This window comes from Panthera tigris, chromosome C1, assembly GCF_018350195.1.
Source record: "Panthera tigris isolate Pti1 chromosome C1, P.tigris_Pti1_mat1.1, whole genome shotgun sequence".
NCBI classification, from domain to species: domain Eukaryota; kingdom Metazoa; phylum Chordata; class Mammalia; order Carnivora; family Felidae; genus Panthera; species Panthera tigris.
In genome coordinates this window covers 126,620,192-126,637,268 of record NC_056667.1, presented here as the reverse complement: position 1 = coordinate 126,637,268, position 17,077 = coordinate 126,620,192, and the positions used below count along the sequence as shown (strand labels likewise).

Below are 17,077 nucleotides of genomic sequence, written 5' to 3'. Positions count from 1 at the left end.
CTGCACCGAACTTGGAAGGAGTGAGTGCTCCCCCAATCTCCCATGGCCCATCAACAGACATTTGCCTTCCCTGAAGTTTCTCTCCACAAGGAAGTCACAGGAAACACACCCAGGTCTGCTAAGAGCAACCAACACAGCAGGCCACCGGGCCACACTTGGCCATGCTTAGTCATGCACTGGCCTGAAAACTGATGATGGAGGGTTTATTGACTAGGTCTAGAGAGCCGCACCACCCCACCTAGATGTACAAGGAGACGCTCCAGCCTGGACGGAGACACCACCATAGGCAGCTCCAGCTCCTGTGTGGAAGGGGCTGCAGATGCTGTCAACTCAAAGCCTGGGAACTTGTTTGGGTATCTCTGAATTTAGTGCCTCAGTAGATATGTCAAAAGGAGGAGGCATCCTTACCTTCTCACTGATCATTTCCAGACCATTTAACACTTCCACTCTTATAATGGCTGATTTTCCAGGTCACAAATTTCATGGGCATACTTGCTACTTACAGGATAACTATTGATCATTTAATTGCAAGGTAAGTACCATAGAAAGGATGGGAAAATCACATGGTAAGCAATTATAGCTTAAGTACTTGGTTATTTTTGAGTCTGTCTGGCTGCCAGTCATTATTCTCAAAGTTTAATTTAGTCCTAGAAAATACTCAATGGTGTACATAGGCATGATCAAAAAGTGTCTTCCTTTTAATTCATAATTACATCAGCAGCACATTAAGTATATTCTTTTCTTTAATGTTTTTTTTTTTTTTTTTCAAACAGAGAGACACAGCGCACAAGCAGGGAAGGGGGAGAGAAAGAGAGACAGAGAGAGAGAGAGAGAGAGAGAGAGAGAAAGAGAGAGAATCCCAAGCAGGCTCTGCACTGTCAGTGCAGAGCCCAACATGGGCTCAATGCCACAAACTGTGAGATCATGACCTGAGCCGAAATAAAGAGTTGGACATTTAACCAACTGAGCCATCCAGGTTCCCCAGATTAAGTGTATTCTTAGTTTACTCTCCCTGACCATTTTCTTTCCATGGTGTATTCCCCAAAGTAAAAGAGTAGAAGGCCAGAACTAGGATTATACAACCCCAATAAAGAATCCCGGTCCCATTATTTTCCAGTGATGATATACCTTGGTTGGGCAAGATGCTTAAACTCTCTAAGCATTAGTTTTTCATTAGTCAGATGGTGTGAAAATACCTACCTCATGGGGATATTGCTGGCAATAAGTAAGTTGTATAACGTTCCTGGTGCATAATAGTGATACAGGTATCCGTACTTTTCTTTTTTTTTTTTTTTTTAACGTTTATTTATTTTTGAGACAGCGAGAGACAGAGCATGAACGGGGGAGGGGCAGAGAGAGAGGGAGACACAGAATGGAAGCAGGCTCCAGGCTCTGAGCCATCAGCCGAGAGCGCGACGTGGGGCTCGAACTCAAGGACTCACGGACCACGAGATCTTGACCTGAGCTGAAGTCGGAAGCTTAACCGACTGAGCCACCCAGGTGCCCCTATCCGTACTTTTCAAACCTTCACGTTATGCCACTTCACTTTCATGAAAGCCCTACATTAGTATTTGTTTGTGCTAACCAAAAGGAATCCAAAATTATTTTTTCTTTTATGAAAAAAGGTGAAAAGCAAACCAGTGTTCAGCACTGGTTTTCCCGTGAGCCATGATAGAGGCAGTGTACACCTCAAGCAGTGAGACTCATGCCACCAGCCTCCTTCTCTGGGAGCTTCACGCAGTATCAAGCCACCATAGCTTTGAACTGTGCCTGTGAGCATCTATGCTTTAGCTCAATTTATTCCGGGCGTTGGTTAGCAAGATGTGCCCTAAGATATCAGAAAAGCCTAATATCTGCTTTCAGATAGCGGGGGAAACCTATAACCGTAAGTACCTATTTGATGCTTACTCCATGCCAGCCACAGTTTTAACAGCTCTGTAATATGTATTAACTCAATTTTCACACCAGGTCCCATGACGGAGCAACGTTATCAGCCCCATCTTATGGGTGGGAAACTGAGACACAGCGTTACTTGCCTGAGGTCAGCAGCTATCAAAACAGTAGAGATGAGGTCAAATCCAGGAAGATAGGCTACAGAGTTCATGTTTTTAACCTTTGTATCAGACTTCCCATAGATAGTGAGCACAGGTTATTTACACTTAAGAGGCACTGTGTGATGAGGTCACTGGATGAGTGAGAGGATCAAATGTTAGGTTAGAGGTTGTAGTAGTCAACCTTTAAGATGGCTCCCAATGACCCTTGCCTCCTGGTATTCATACCTATGCATAATCCCCTCCCCTTGAATGTGGACTGGACCTAGTGACTCACGTCTAAAAATAAGAATATAGCAAAAGTGCTGAGGTGTCATTCCCGAGATTGGGAGACAAGAAGACTATGGGTTCCATCTTGGGTAGCCCCTCTCACTCTCACTCTGAGGGAAACCAGCTGCCATGTTGTGAGCTGCCCTGTGGAGTGATCCATGTGGCAAGGGACTAAAGTCTCTAGTGAACGGCCAGCCAGAACCTGAGGCTTGCCAACAGCCTCGTGAGCATGGAGATGGATCCCTCACAAGCTGACCCCTGTGAGGACTGCAGCCAGCATGGCCAACATCACCAACTTCAGAACCACGGCCTTTAAACCCAATAAGCTAAGCAAATAAATGGTTCTATTTAGCACATTCAGATCCACCACCAGAAAAATTACCAAAGATAAATTTAACAGCCAAAGAAAAAGAGAAAAGAAGAAGATAAATTGGTATGTTTGTTGTTTATGTTTTCTTAATAAGGACCATTCATGTTTCTGGCAGAGTGGGGTAGTGGGTAGAGTTGTCTGCAGAAAAAGGAATAAAACCTGTGTCCCAGTCTTGCCACAGCCTCATTCTTTTCCCTAATTCTGCACTCAACAGCTGTGGAGTTTGTGAGAAGCCTGTGAACCTTCTGGGTCTCAGTAATCCCATATGTAAAAAAGAGTAATACTAGCCTGCCTGAGCAAGCAAGGGGACTGGACCAGATCATCCTTCAAGGATCCTTCTTGTTCTGAAATGTATAATTCTCTGCGGCTTTATTCAGACCAAGTTTTGACTGCCCTATTACTGTGGTTCTCAAACTTTTTGGTCTCAACCTCTTTACTCTTTTAAAAATTTTGAGGATCTGAAAGTGTTTTTATATAGTGGAATATATATATATATACAATATATTACATATATATATACATACACACACATATATATGTGTATGTATATATGTGTGTATATATATATATGTGTATGTATATATGTGTGTATATATATATGTATATGTATATATATATATGTATATATACATTCATTCCAGTCTTTACTGTGTTAAAAATTAAAACTGAGAATTTGTTTAAATTTATTAAATCATTTAAAAATAATAAGCCTATTACATGTTAACATAAAAATATAATTTATGGAAGGTAGCTATATTTTTATAACTAAAGGGAGAAGTTATATTTTTATAACTAAAGGGGAAGAGCTACCTTGTGGAAGGTAGCTATATTTTTATAACTAAACCATTATTTTATGGTTTTTTGCAAATCTCTTTAGTGTTTGGCTTAATAGGGGACAGCTAGTTTCTGATACTAGCGTTTGCATTCATTCTATTGCCATATCACACGACAGGTAGCTTCTGGAACCTTCTCAGTACACTGATGAGGGAATGACAGTGAAAAGGGCAAATAACATCTTAGTGTTATTATGAAAATAGTTTTGACTTTACAGAACCCCTAAAAAGGTTAAAAAGTTTTCTGGACCCCCAGAGATGCCTGGACCACACTTTGAAAACTTCTTGATGGAAATGCTATGATTTCTTCTCAGCCTTTTGCCTACCCACCATCCAAAATCATCACCATCACCACCACCACCACCATCATCATCATCATCATCATCATCAAATATGCACACACATGTGCAAATTTCCACACTCAATTTTCCTAAAACCTCTCTTTGGAAAGCTTAACATTAAAGTATTAACCCCAAGCACACCCTCTGCAGACCTACTGATTCTAATGATAAACTGTCAGCTCATCCTCCAAATGGTGGCTTCCTGATTATCTGCTGAACCTGATGAAAGTAACAAATGGCTTCTTAAGGGTGTGCATCTAGTTTTACCAACTGAATGAATAGCTGAGGAATTTCAAATGTTGCTTGCCTTTGAAGCTTTGGCTTTAAAAACAAGTGCCTGGGGGAAATGAGCAATGAGTAGGCCTGCTTCAAAAGCTAAGCAACCCCCTGATCCAACAAAACAACAGGGACCCTCTAAAGCCCCTGCAGTCAGCCAACCAGGAAGCAACCCAAAGGGGCAGGGGGCAACATCAGATCAGGGGGGTACTTTCTGGGAAGATCTTTAATAATAAGCGATGTGGAAAAGGAAATCTCTAGATCTGGTCACACTAAGTGGGTAGAATGTGGGGTGGGAAGTCTTCCAGACAAGGACTTTTAAGGACCTTTAGTTCTATTTCTACTTAGTGTTACCAAAGGCTTGGTGTTACCAAAAGCAAATAACTCTCTAAAAGTGACAAAGGTGGTAAGAAGAGTGCTAAATTCCTCCCAGCTTTTTGTGCTGTATTTCTCATCAATGGGTCTGTGAATATATTTCTGAATGTATTTCTCAACCAAAGATAGGACACATTCCCCACCCTATTTATACCTGAAATACATAACCCTTTCATTTACTCAACAATTATCAAGACCCTAGTTTGTTGCTGGCACTGTTCTAGCACTGAAACAGCAGTGAACAAAACATTGAAAAATTCTTGCCTTTATATTGTAGTGGGAGAGATAGGCAAACAAAATACACCATATGTCAGTGGTAATGAGCATCACCACTTAAAGTGGGGAAAGGGGATAAGGACTACAAGAGTTGAGAGTTGTTTGCAATTTTAAATAGGTCAGTTGTAAGCAAACTGGGTGTGCTTGGGAAGCCTGGGAATTTGAAATATCATATAACTGCATGAATTTGGCCATCATGAAGTCAATCAGAATTCATTCATTTTCAGTAAATCAGTCAGTCAATAAATATTTACTTGGAACAGTGACTATTTTGCAACATTGGGAGTTTGGGGAGGTGGTCCCCTTGGGTGGGCACCAGCTTTGGCTCAAGAGGCCAGTAGAGTAATGACTCACCGTGGGAGACTGGAAGCCAGACTGCCTGAGCTTGCATCTGGTGTTGTACCCATGAGACACTGAGCCACTGGCTGAACCTTGCTACTCTCCTGTTTTCTCATCTTCAAAGTGGTTATAATACAAGTACTTACCTGAGGGGATGTTATTCACACTGAATACTGGGCATAAAACTACTCTCAAATGGTAGCCATCCAAGCAGAAATCAGAAGAGAAGACCAGGAGAGAATTGTTTGTGGGCATGTGACAGACTCTGTCTTGAGACTCCCCAGAAATAAATAGGGTCCGATGAGCTTTGAGACTTATCTGGATCTCATTTGGCTGGTAGAGTCTTGGGAAAATCAGGTTACAATGTTTGTTTTCAGTAGGTTCCATTGGGCTCCCAAAGCAGAGGAACACAGCTCCCGCTGATAACTTCAGCTGACCAAGAGAACTGTCTACAAAGAGCGCCATTCCAAACAGGACAGGATGATTTTATTACAGAAGAGAGTAGTTTTCCATGACATAAAGGACTGATAAGCCTCTGCTGAATTGGAGTGAAGGCTTTCCCATCTTCACTATCCAAGTGCTGGCCAACCACAGTCGAGATAACAACATCGCCACTCATGTGGCCACCAAACGACTGAAGCCTGTCCTCCCTCGTTTGCATAAGAATCCTGCTCCATCTGTTAGAAGGAGCAGTATCTGTTCATGCTAATCTGATTGCTCCTATAACTTGTATTAAAAAACATGGAGGTTACCACAAGCTTTGCTCTGACCTTTGATTTTCCAATATCGCATCTGGGGTAAGCACTTCCTTTTAATCTCTACGGACAATAGGCAAAATTTCACCAAGGGGACTGCTGACAGAGGCAGAGATCATAGAGCATGTGTCCATGACCCCAGGTTAGATGATTATAATAACGCTTTTTAGGCTCTTCTAATAAAGAATATGCTGAACAGGCTTCAACGTGCGTGTGCAAAAGTCTAATTGCTGTTAACATGTCACTCCCATCACCGAGAAGCAACAATGTACTGACGGCTTGTCAAATCCGGAATTGATTTCGAAATTGCTTTAATGAGGCAGTGAATAAGTTTGCAGGAGCCCGGCCATCTGAGAGGCCTCCTCAGCAGCATCAGCAGTTGAGATCACCTGCAGTTGCTTTGTTGACCGGTCATAAATGAGGATGGGGCACACAGAGGGTTGCTTTTTGCTTACTGAGGATTTGCAAGCTCTGAGCTGGGATTTCAGTCCCTGTTCCCATCGCTGAAGTCCCTTGCATTTTAGATTTGTTTTTGAAGTGTGTGTGTGTGTGTGTGTGTGTGTGTGTGTGCATTTCCCTTCCAGCTATGCCAAACCCCCTCCCATAAATACCTCCGATTGAGAAGGTTGGGCTGCTTTTTCTCCAAAGTACAAGGAAGGATTACAAGTTCCTTCTTGTTCTTCATCCAGTAGGTGTGAGAGCTGCTCTGAGAGTCAGGTGCCTGCTGGTTTTGAGCTTTGTCCTGATAATCAAGATTGATTGTAAATAGATGGAGACCTGGATGCAGAATAAAGCTTTTCTACCTGCATCACTGTCTGCAGTGAAGGAGTTTAACAACCCTCACTCCACCTCCAAAATTACTGCATCCACCTTTTGTTTCCCCTGAGGGATGAGGAAAGTTGGTAAAGGTGTTGCAAATAGGCAAAGGCTAGACGCCAAGGCTGTTCTCAGTATCCAGTCAGCTGAAACCTGGTGGGGGCAGAAATGGCTCTGTTTGTTTTCACATCACCCTCTAATCACAACTATTTCCAGGTCCTCCAAACTCCAGAGGCAGGTATGAGGAAAGCACCAAGGAAAATCTGACCAAATTTAAAGCGATGTGTTGCCTAATTCCAGCTCAAAATGTAATTTGGGATTCGTGATGAGGAAACGGTGTTTTCCCAGCCAAGAGACCTGAATAAGCTTTCCTGGCTTCCTTGTCTTTAACTTGTAAACAACACCAGCACTTTGACAATGAAGACAAATGTATGCCCAGCTTGCAGTAACAATGAAAGGACTGCCAGTAACACTTCACAATTGTGGCTTTTATTACCTGCCTCCCCAACCCAGAACATTATTTCATTCAGAGCCAAGGTGGAGAGCCAAATTGCCTTATTTCCAACAGATATGAGCGTATTTTAGAAAAGCATCTATGTGTATTATATTCCATGGGGCATCATCTCATTTATATTGCCCCCACGTTCGTGAGTGCATGACCAACATCCTTATCAGGTACAGATGCCTCCAAGAAATTGGATGCTACAGGGTCCATATATCAATGTTATGATGATGTATTTTTCATGAAATCTGTAAATAAGGTCAACAGGATAGGGATATTCTGGATGACAGAATGTTTAATCGTTTTTGAGGAATGCTGTGTTTCCTGTAAAAAGTCAATTTACCTTTTTTTTCTCCCCCTCCAACTCTTGCTCATTAAAAAGTCTGATCTGGCTACTTTGGAACAACCACCACCCCCCACCCCACCTCCAGCATGTTAAGAGAAAGAGATGGTTACTCTTGTATAAACCAATGAGTAGAAATGCAAGTTGTTAGCATGAAAAAAGTGGGTAATTGGCACCTCTGGGGTTTCTGATAGTTTGTCTTTTCTTATCACCTGAAACATTGTCTCTCAAGTTGAAGGAAACCGGTGTCTTGGTCTTCAAAGAAGTCTGTGACAAAAGAAAAAGAAAATGCTCAGGGTCAGGAGTGCTAGGATTCCAAGTTCAAAAACGTTGTTTTCATAATCTCAGTGAAATTGGAAAGTGATCTCAGCTTCTGCCAAGACCTCTATCTGTCCCGAACATCAATTGCACACTGGGGTCTGTTATCTTAAGAGGCTCAAGAGCTAGGGAAACCGAAGCTGTTATGTCCCGCTGTCCACACCCACCTCGACTGTGGGCTGCTCAGGACTGAGGAAGTCATCCAAGACAGTTCACTCAGCTCCGCACCCCACTGAAGGCCAGAAGCGAAGCTGCATCACTGGTAGGGAGAGATGCTGGAGACCAAGGGGGAACAGAACTGGGAACCACAGCTCAGAGAGAAGTTGAAAACTGCAAGCACAACTGGGTAGCCTGAAGGATATTCACCCAATCTGTTGCCCGGGCTTGGGTGTCACTTTGTCAGCCCTCCTCTCTACACCTGTGACACATGAATAATGGTGGCTCTGTAAAAGGAGGCAATTGTGAAGAAATGGAAATATCAGGGCTGCAAAGGCCTTACCAAAGGACCAGTTCTATAGAGGCAGTGAATATTGGGGGCGCCTGAGTGGCTCAGTTGGTTCAGCGTCTGACTCTTGGTTTCAGCTCAGGTCATGATCTCATGGTCTTGAGTTCAAGCCCCATGTCAGGCTCTGTGCTGACAGTGTGGAGCCTGCTTGGGATTCTCTTTCTCTCTCTTTCTCTCTCTCTCTCTCTGCCCCTCCCTTGCTCACACTCTCTCAAAATAAATAAATAAACTTAAAATAATAATGAATAATAAAAAGAGAAGCAGTAAATATTGAACTCTTACTACAGCTACAGATCCTGATCTTCCCAATGTTGCATATATATACATATACATATATATATATGTATATGTATATGTATATGTATATATATGTACATAAGAGACAGAGAGCAATAAAGAGACAGCGGTTTTAAAAATATAATAGCAACTTTGAAATAACTAAGGAAAGGAAAAATATCCTTCTGTATTAAATACATCATTTTCTTATTGTCCTTATTATTAACAAAACAGTGTAGGGTGGGAGGGAGGGCAGGGTGGGTGATGGGTATTGAGGAGGGCACCTTTTGGGATGAGCACTGGGTGTTGTATGGAAACCAATTTGACAGTAAATTTCATATATTAAAAAATAAAAAAAAAATAAAAAAATAAAAAAAAACAGTGTAGACAATCTCTTCCAGATCAGTGAGCATCCCCTCAGGCCTAAACACAAGAGCGAAAATGAATCTTGAGTGACAGAGCCTGGAATTTCACTTGCTCTCGCCACCTGCTCTTGGAGGTCAACGGTGCTGTGGTGTGTAATTACCAACTTCATTGCTCCCCTCTCCCACTGTCTAACTGATGGCCCTGACACCGGTGCTGGGTCAGCCCTCTAAAAACATCCAAGCATGAACTGCTCCTCCATCCAACATATGCTGCTCGCTTGGGAACCTACCAGAACCAGGAACTCAAGGATGGCTTGTGTTTGCTCAGACCTGGAAAAAAAAAAAAATGATGGAGCAAAAAAACAAGATTACAGATCTACTCCAGGCAGAATCAACCTTAGAATTTGGTCTCAGCTGCAACATCCACTCCATGCACTAACGTACTTATTGGCCCCCTTCCAAGTAAGACACCTGAGCTTTAGTTTCTCACCTCTTTCTAGGTCTTTTGCTACCCTCTGAAATCACATGCAGACAGTGGAATCATTGCCTCAGCAAACACTGAAATATTATAAGGAGTCCACATGGCAATGGATTGTTCACATCTGTCAACAGCTGCAAAGAGCACACCAGAACTGCCACAGGATCTTCTTTACCGGTGAAATACAAATTGCCAGTCAAAATCTGGGACTCTGTGCCTGGAAGCTGTGCTCTGGAATTGACCTCTCCAAAACCCCAACAAACCTTGCACCGAAGAGACTTGGGGAATTTGGTCTCTTTTCTTGTTCATCTCTGGGCTGCTAGAGTAGACTCCTAGAAGTATGTCCCTTCTTTCTCCCTAAGTACCAAACCCCAGCTCCCCTGAGAGACACAGATCCTCTACAAAGTGGCTGGTTTCCATCCCAGACCCTTCTCTATTTCAGCCCATTACCATGGCCCAGCTAAGAGAAGAGGCTTCACCTTAAAAATGAGAGAGGAGAGGGAAGGGCACCTCTTAGAGCTTCTCATCACTAAACACCTCTGTAAACACTGTCGTTCTAATCCCTCACTCCCCCGATAAACCTAAAGTTCAAGAAACAAAACTGGAGTCGCAGATGCTGTATGCTAAGATACAGTGCAAAATTAGAGTTTCGAAGGGTGGGCCCTTATGATATTTTTCATAGCTAAAGTTATTTGTCTCTATCACTTGCTCTGGATTAGGGATCAACAAAGTATAGCCACAGGCTAAATCTGGCCTAGTGCCTGTTTTTGTAAATAAAATTTTATTGAAATATGGCAGTGCTCATTCATTTACATATGTCTACAGCTGAGTTGGCACTACAAAGGCAGATGTAAATAGTAATGACACAGACTATAATGACTCACAAAGCCTAAAATATTTACTGTCTGACCCTTTACAGAAGATATTTGCCAACCCCTGCTCTACTGGTTGTCCTCACATTGCCCAGTTATTGTTAGTGGTAGCATTCATCAATTCATCTGCTATTGGCTATTTTGGTTTATGATGGAAAAGCTCACAGAACCCAAGCAAACAAACAAAAAAGGGAAACTCATGCGCACTAGATCCTAGTTATCAGTGGTTAAGTACATAAAAAGTAGAATTAACTGCACACAAACAAACTAGTTCAATTTTTAAAAAAAGAGTGGCAGAGGCAGGAATTGCATATTTAACTGAAGCCCACACTGTGGTTATTGAGCAAGTGCCTCAAGATTATGGAGCAAATAAAGATAAAAGAACTCTGCCCTGTAGAACATCAATGAAAAAAATTTATCAAAGATCATTTCACATTAGATTCCACTCTCCAAAATCCACAGATATGAAAATGAAGGAAATCTCTTTAGGGATTTGCTCAAGAGAGCCCAAATTTGTTTTGCTTGATCAACTACCAACTATTAAGTGATTCTTTGCAAAGAAACCTTTTATATAAGAAGTATCTTTTAAAGTGAGAACAAAGAGGGGGCGCCTGGGTGGCGCAGTCGGTTAAGCGTCCGACTTCAGCCAGGTCACGATCTCGCGGTCCGTGAGTTCGAGCCCCGCGTCAGGCTCTGGGCGGATGGCTCGGAGCCTGGAGCCTGTTTCCGATTCTGCGTCTCCCTCTCTCTCTGCCCCTCCCCCGTTCATGCTCTGTCTCTCTCTGTCCCAAAAATAAATAAAAAACATTGAAAAAAAATTTTTTTAAAAAAATAAAGTGAGAACAAAGAAATTAGTTTTTGTTTTTCTGTGGAATACATAATGCCAAATGTAGCATGCTTTCCGACTCTGCCCTACATCTATTGTCCATTTTAGGAGTCACTGTTAAAAATCCTCTCGCTGAGGGGTGCCTGGGTGGCTCAGTTGGTTGAGCATCCGACTTTGGCTCAGGTCATGATCTCACGGTCTGTGAGTTCGAGCCCCGCGTCGGGCTCTGTGCTGACAGCTCAGAGCCTGGAGCCTGCTTTGGATTCTGTGTCTCCCTCTCTCTGACCCTCCCCCATTCATGCTCTGTCTCTCTCTGTCTCAAATAAACATTAAAAAAAATTTTTTTTTTTTAAATCCTCTCGCTGAGCTGATGTGAAGTGGGATGAGGTCCCTGCAGAGGTCTGGCTAGCATGTTTTCCAAGAGGCATATAACTAGACCTTTCAGCAAACTTACTTATCTAACTTTCCCTCAAAGCCCAATCTTTTAGACAGACCTTGACCCAAGTCCCTTTCACTTGACTAAAGTGTTGAAAATTGACATGGATTTGAGATGGAGCTGGGCAAGCTCACTCCTAGGCCAACTCAGGTTTTCCCAATTGTTGGATCACATACCAAAGGAATTAAGGGTCCAATGTTGTGATGCTCACTTGTTTGTCCACACTCCAGCCCCAGACGGCTCTATAGATAGCCCAGCCATTTGATCAAGCCCCTTTGGAAGGTGGGAAAATAGCCTTTGGCCTCCCTGTACTAACTTCAGGCTAGGATGGAGCAGGCACACTTGGACAGGCAGCATCCACATCCACACCTCTCACACATCTGCACACAGAGAAAGCATATTTCCTCCAAGTCCAGTACAAGCCATATCCAGAATTTAAGGCAGAAGAACTCTTTTGGAGATGAAGATGAGTGTTACAAATGGCATTCCTTATTTGTTTGAAGTTCACCTCCCCATAAGATGTGGCACCCCTCCTCTGTACCTTTTCCACACTATTTTATAATTAAACTGTGTGTTACTCATCAATGAATTCCCAGAACCTTACACAGTGTGTGGCATGTAGGTGCTCAATAAACAGTTTTTCATGTGTCCATTTGTTCAATCAATAAATGTTTATTGAACACTTGCTCTGTGACAAATGCCTTGGTAAGTACAGTAAACTAAACAAATGAATAAGACACAGTCTGTGTCCTCAATGTGTCCCAGATCTAGAGGAAGAAGAACAAATAAACAGACAATTACAATATGAGGTAGAGGTAACTTACAGATTTGGGATCCTAAGCCTACCTGGAGTGGGTGGTGTGAGAGTAGTTAGGTTAGGCTCAGAACACTTATTCTCTCTGGAAAAGCAGATAAATGTTGTCACACTGAGGCTTGTGAACTTTGTAGCAAGTACAGTAAGGAGAGTTTACTTTTTGACTATGAAGTCCGTGACAGTTTATAGCAGTCATATTTCAAAAGAGGTGGGATTGTGCCTCACAAGCAGAGACCCTTAACAAAAGGCTGTTGATTTGCAAACATATAGCCAAGATTCCTTGGATCTTGCCTTGCTTTAGGCACATGGCAGTTAAAAATAACAATAAAACACACAAAAAAATGGAAAAATATTCCACACTCCTGGAGAGGAAGAACAAATATTGTTAAAATGTTGATATTACCCAAAGCAGTCTACATATTCAATGCAATCCCTATCAAAATAACACCAGCATTCTTCACAGAGCTAGAACAAACAATCCTAAAATTTGTATGGAACCAGAAAAGACCCTGAATAGCCAAAGTGATCTTGAAAAAGAAAACCAAAGCTGGAGGCATCACAATCCTGGACTTCAAGGTATACTACAAAGCTGTAATCACCAAGACAGTATGGTACTGGCACAAGAACAGACACTCAGATCAATAGAACAGAATAGAGAACCCAGAAATGGACCCACAAACGTATGACCAACTAATCTTTGACAAAGCAGGAAAGAATATCCAATGGAATAAACACAGTCTCTTCACCAAGTGGTGCTAGGAAAACTGGACAGTGACATGCAGAAGAATGAATCTGGACCACTTTCTTACACCATACACAAAAATAAACTCAAAATGGATGAAAGACCTAAATGTAAGACAGGAAGCCATCAAAATCCTCAAGGAGAAAGCAGGCCAAAACCTCTTTGACCTTGGCCATAGCAACTTCTTACTCAACACATCTCCAGAGGCAAGAGAAATAAACGCAAAAATGAACTATTGGGACCTCATCAAAATAAAAATCTTCTGCACAGTGAAGGAAACAATCAGCAAAACTAAAAGGCAACCGATGGAATGGGAGAAGACATTTGCAAACGACGTATCAGATAAAAGGTTAGTATCCAAAATCTTTAAACAACTTATCAAACTCAACCCCCAAAAAACAATATCCAGTGAAGAAATGGGCAAAAGACATGAATAGACACTTCTCCAAAGAAGACATCCAGATGGCCAACCGACACATGAAAAAAAGCTCAACATCACTCATCATCAGGGAGATACAAATCAAAACCACAATGAGATACCACCTTACACCTGGCAGAATGGCTAACATTAACAACTTGGGCAACAACAGATGTTGGCGAGGATGCGGAGAAAGAGGATCTCTTTTGCACTGCTGGTGGGAATGCAAACTGGTGCAGCCACTCTGGAAACCAGTATGGAGGTTCCTCAAAAAATTAAAAATAGAACTACCCTATGACCCAGCAATTGCACTATTAGGTATTTATCCAAGGGATACAGGTGTGCTGTTTCAAAGGGACACATGCACTCCAATGTTTATAGCAGCACTATCGACAATAGCCAAAGTATGGAATGAGCCCAAGTGTCCATCGATGATGAATGTATAAAGAAGATGTGGCATATATGTATACAATGGAGTATTACTCAGCAATCAAAAAGAATGAAATCTTGCCCCTTGCAATGACATGGATGGAACTAGAGGATATTATGCTAAGCAAAATCAGTCAGTCAGAGAAAGACAAATATTGTATGACTTCACCCATATAAGGACCTTAAGATACAAAACAGATGAACATAAGGGAAGGGAAGAAAAAATAATATAAAAACAGGGAGGGGGACAAAAACATAAGAGACTCTTAAATATGGAGAACAAACAGAGGGTTGCTGGAGGAGTTGTGGGAGAAGGGATGGGCTAAATGGGTAAGGAACATTAAGGAATCTACTCCTGAAATCATTGTTGCACTATATGCTAAGTAACTCGGATGTAAATTTAAAAAATAAATTAAATAAAAATTAAAAAAAAAAAGAAGTTCCATATGAAAGATAAATAAATAAATAAATAAATAAATAACAATAAAAGAGGTGCACTTGGGTGGCTCAGTCAGTTGAGCCTCTGACTTCAGCTCAGGTCATGATCTCATGGTTCCTGAGTTCAAGCCACACATCAGGCTTGCTGTTGGAGCTCACTTTGGATCCTATGTTCCCATCTCTCTCTGTCCCTCCCCAGCTCATGCTCTCTCTCTCTCTCTCAAAAACAAATAAACCTTTAAAAAAAAATCTTACAAAAAAATAACAATAAAAGAAAAAAATCAACTAGTCAGTAAGTTAGAATCAGATGATCATAGAGTATTTGAGCCTATAAAAGGACCCCTAAAATGTTACTAGAATCTGTCCGATGCCAGATGACTAGTGTGACAAGTTTCATTCTTCTGTTCAATTGATAGAGTGACTGACAGGTCATTTGGGCTTTGCCGGGAGGGAGAGTTGCACAGGAAGACTTGGCATGGGGTAGCCATTTGATGAATGTGTTCTGAATGAATACAGGCAAACACCTCAGGCTCTGTGGAGGAAAAGTAGGCCTCGAAAATCCAGAAGCTCAAATTACACAGCCACACTGACCTTCTCATCAATCATCAATCAATACCCACCAGTGCTGCTGGGAGCAACGGAGAATGCAGAAGAAATCATACCTGCTCTCTGATCTTAAAGATCAAGGATACAAACAAGGATATGAGCAGACAGTGTGTGGAAGATGAAAGCCCAAAGTATCTGAAGAGATGCTCAAACTCATCAATTGTCAGGGAAAATGCCAATCAAAATGAGATACGATTTCATACCAAATAGACTGAAAAAAATTTTTAAACTGGATGATGATACTGAGTGTCAGCCTAGATGTGGCATAATGAGTTCCTTGATGCATAGCTGATGGGAATGAAGACTAGGGCATGAAGATTGTGGGTAATATGGCACTTCCTAGTCAAAGTAAGCCTACCTATATCCTAAGTGTCATTAATTTCACTTCTGGGTATGCGTATATCACAAAGAAATCCTCACACAGATTCATAAGAGTCTCTGGATTAGGATGCTCATGACCACATTATTTGTGATGATGGCATGCAAGTGGAGATAATCTGGATGCTCATCCCTGGGGCACTGGACATATAAAACATGGGGCGGGGGAGGAGTAACCCATCGTGTATTACCCACAGTTGGAAGCCACTGACGAGATGTCCACATCGCATCATGGATGGAGCTTGAAAGCATGGTGATGATTGAAAAGAATGAGAAACAGAATGAGATATCTAAAACAATACCATTTAAGAGAGTAAAAATGTATGCTCATGCAACAAGAGTATAATTTTGTGAGAAATCTTCGCAAACAAAATGATGCTTCATATATGTGAGAATAGTTGACTGTGAAGGTAAGATGAGAAAAGGGATTAATACAGATTTTTGGTTCTTGGAACAAATATGTGTGAGAGAGGCTTTGGAACCCAGCAGTGCACAGAGGCTAAAGGAATTTGGGGAGCATGTTAAAGAAAACCTAAATTTCTTGAATAGACTGTTAGTAGAAATCTTGGTATTGGAGATACTGCTGGTGAGGTCTCAGGAGGAAATGAGATACTGTTGTAAACTACAGGAAGATAGACCATAATGTAATAGCAGGAAGTTTAGCAACACTTACCTGCAGTTACATTGAAAGTAGAAATATTCCTAATGAACTGGGTCATCAAGTTAAGCGGTGTTTCCAAAGTGATGGAGGTACCACTTGATGTCTTTTTGCTACTTATAGCCAAATGAAGGAGGAAAGAAATAAACTGTTATAGTTCCCACCACTCATCAAAAAAAAAAAAAGGGTTTTGAAAATTTTCAGCCTCTCCAGACAGCATCCAAGCAAATGTCAAATCCAAAGACACTACCAGGAAAACAGTGTCTAAAGATGAAACTGAGCATATATAAAAGTAAAACTTTTTAAGACCTCAGAAAGATCAAAGATAGTGCCTCACAGTCTACGAAGGCCCCCTTAAAGAAGAAGAAATAGTCCTGTTTCCATCTACTTATAACACTGCTGACACCAGATGTGTGGGTTTTCCACACCAAGCAACTCTCCAGTTCTCATAGGACACCAACTGTGTGTCCTACAATTTAACCAGATTCTGACACTAACAGCCTGGAATTAGTGCAGACCCCACACGTCAAGGGCTCAGTCCCACAAAACTTCCCCCTCCCACTTCAGACACCAATCTCAAGTCCTGGCTGTCACCTATACTTCTGACCAACCAATTGTAAATGGGGGGGTTCCCACAACCTCTTTCTCAGGCTCAATAATTCACCAGAATGGTTCACAGACCTCAAGGAAGCACTTTACTTAGTATTGCCCTTTTATTATAAAGAATACAACTCAGAAACAGCCAACTAGAAGAGACACATGGGATAAGGAATGTGGGAAGGGACAAGAGTTTCCATGTCCTCTCCAAGGGCACCACCTCCCAGCACCACCATGTGTTCACCAACCCAGAAGCTGTCTGAACCCCTTTGGTCAGGATTTTTATGGAGGCTTCATTGCATAGGCACGATTGATTAAACCATTGGCCTTTAGTGGCCCCTGGAATTCAGGAGGTGGGGCTGAAAGTTCTAACT

General features: G+C 41.8%; 1 long non-coding RNA gene across 1 annotated transcript in view; it reads right to left on the bottom strand.

The window, feature by feature from the left end:
• Positions 1–9,311: 9,311 nt before the first annotated feature.
• The window catches only part of LOC122241316, a 97,322-nt gene continuing 89,556 nt past the window's right edge, over positions 9,312–17,077 (bottom strand). The window contains exon 3 of the long non-coding RNA XR_006221384.1: positions 9,312–9,341. This is a non-coding gene — a long non-coding RNA (uncharacterized LOC122241316). The remainder of the gene's footprint in view (positions 9,342–17,077) is intronic.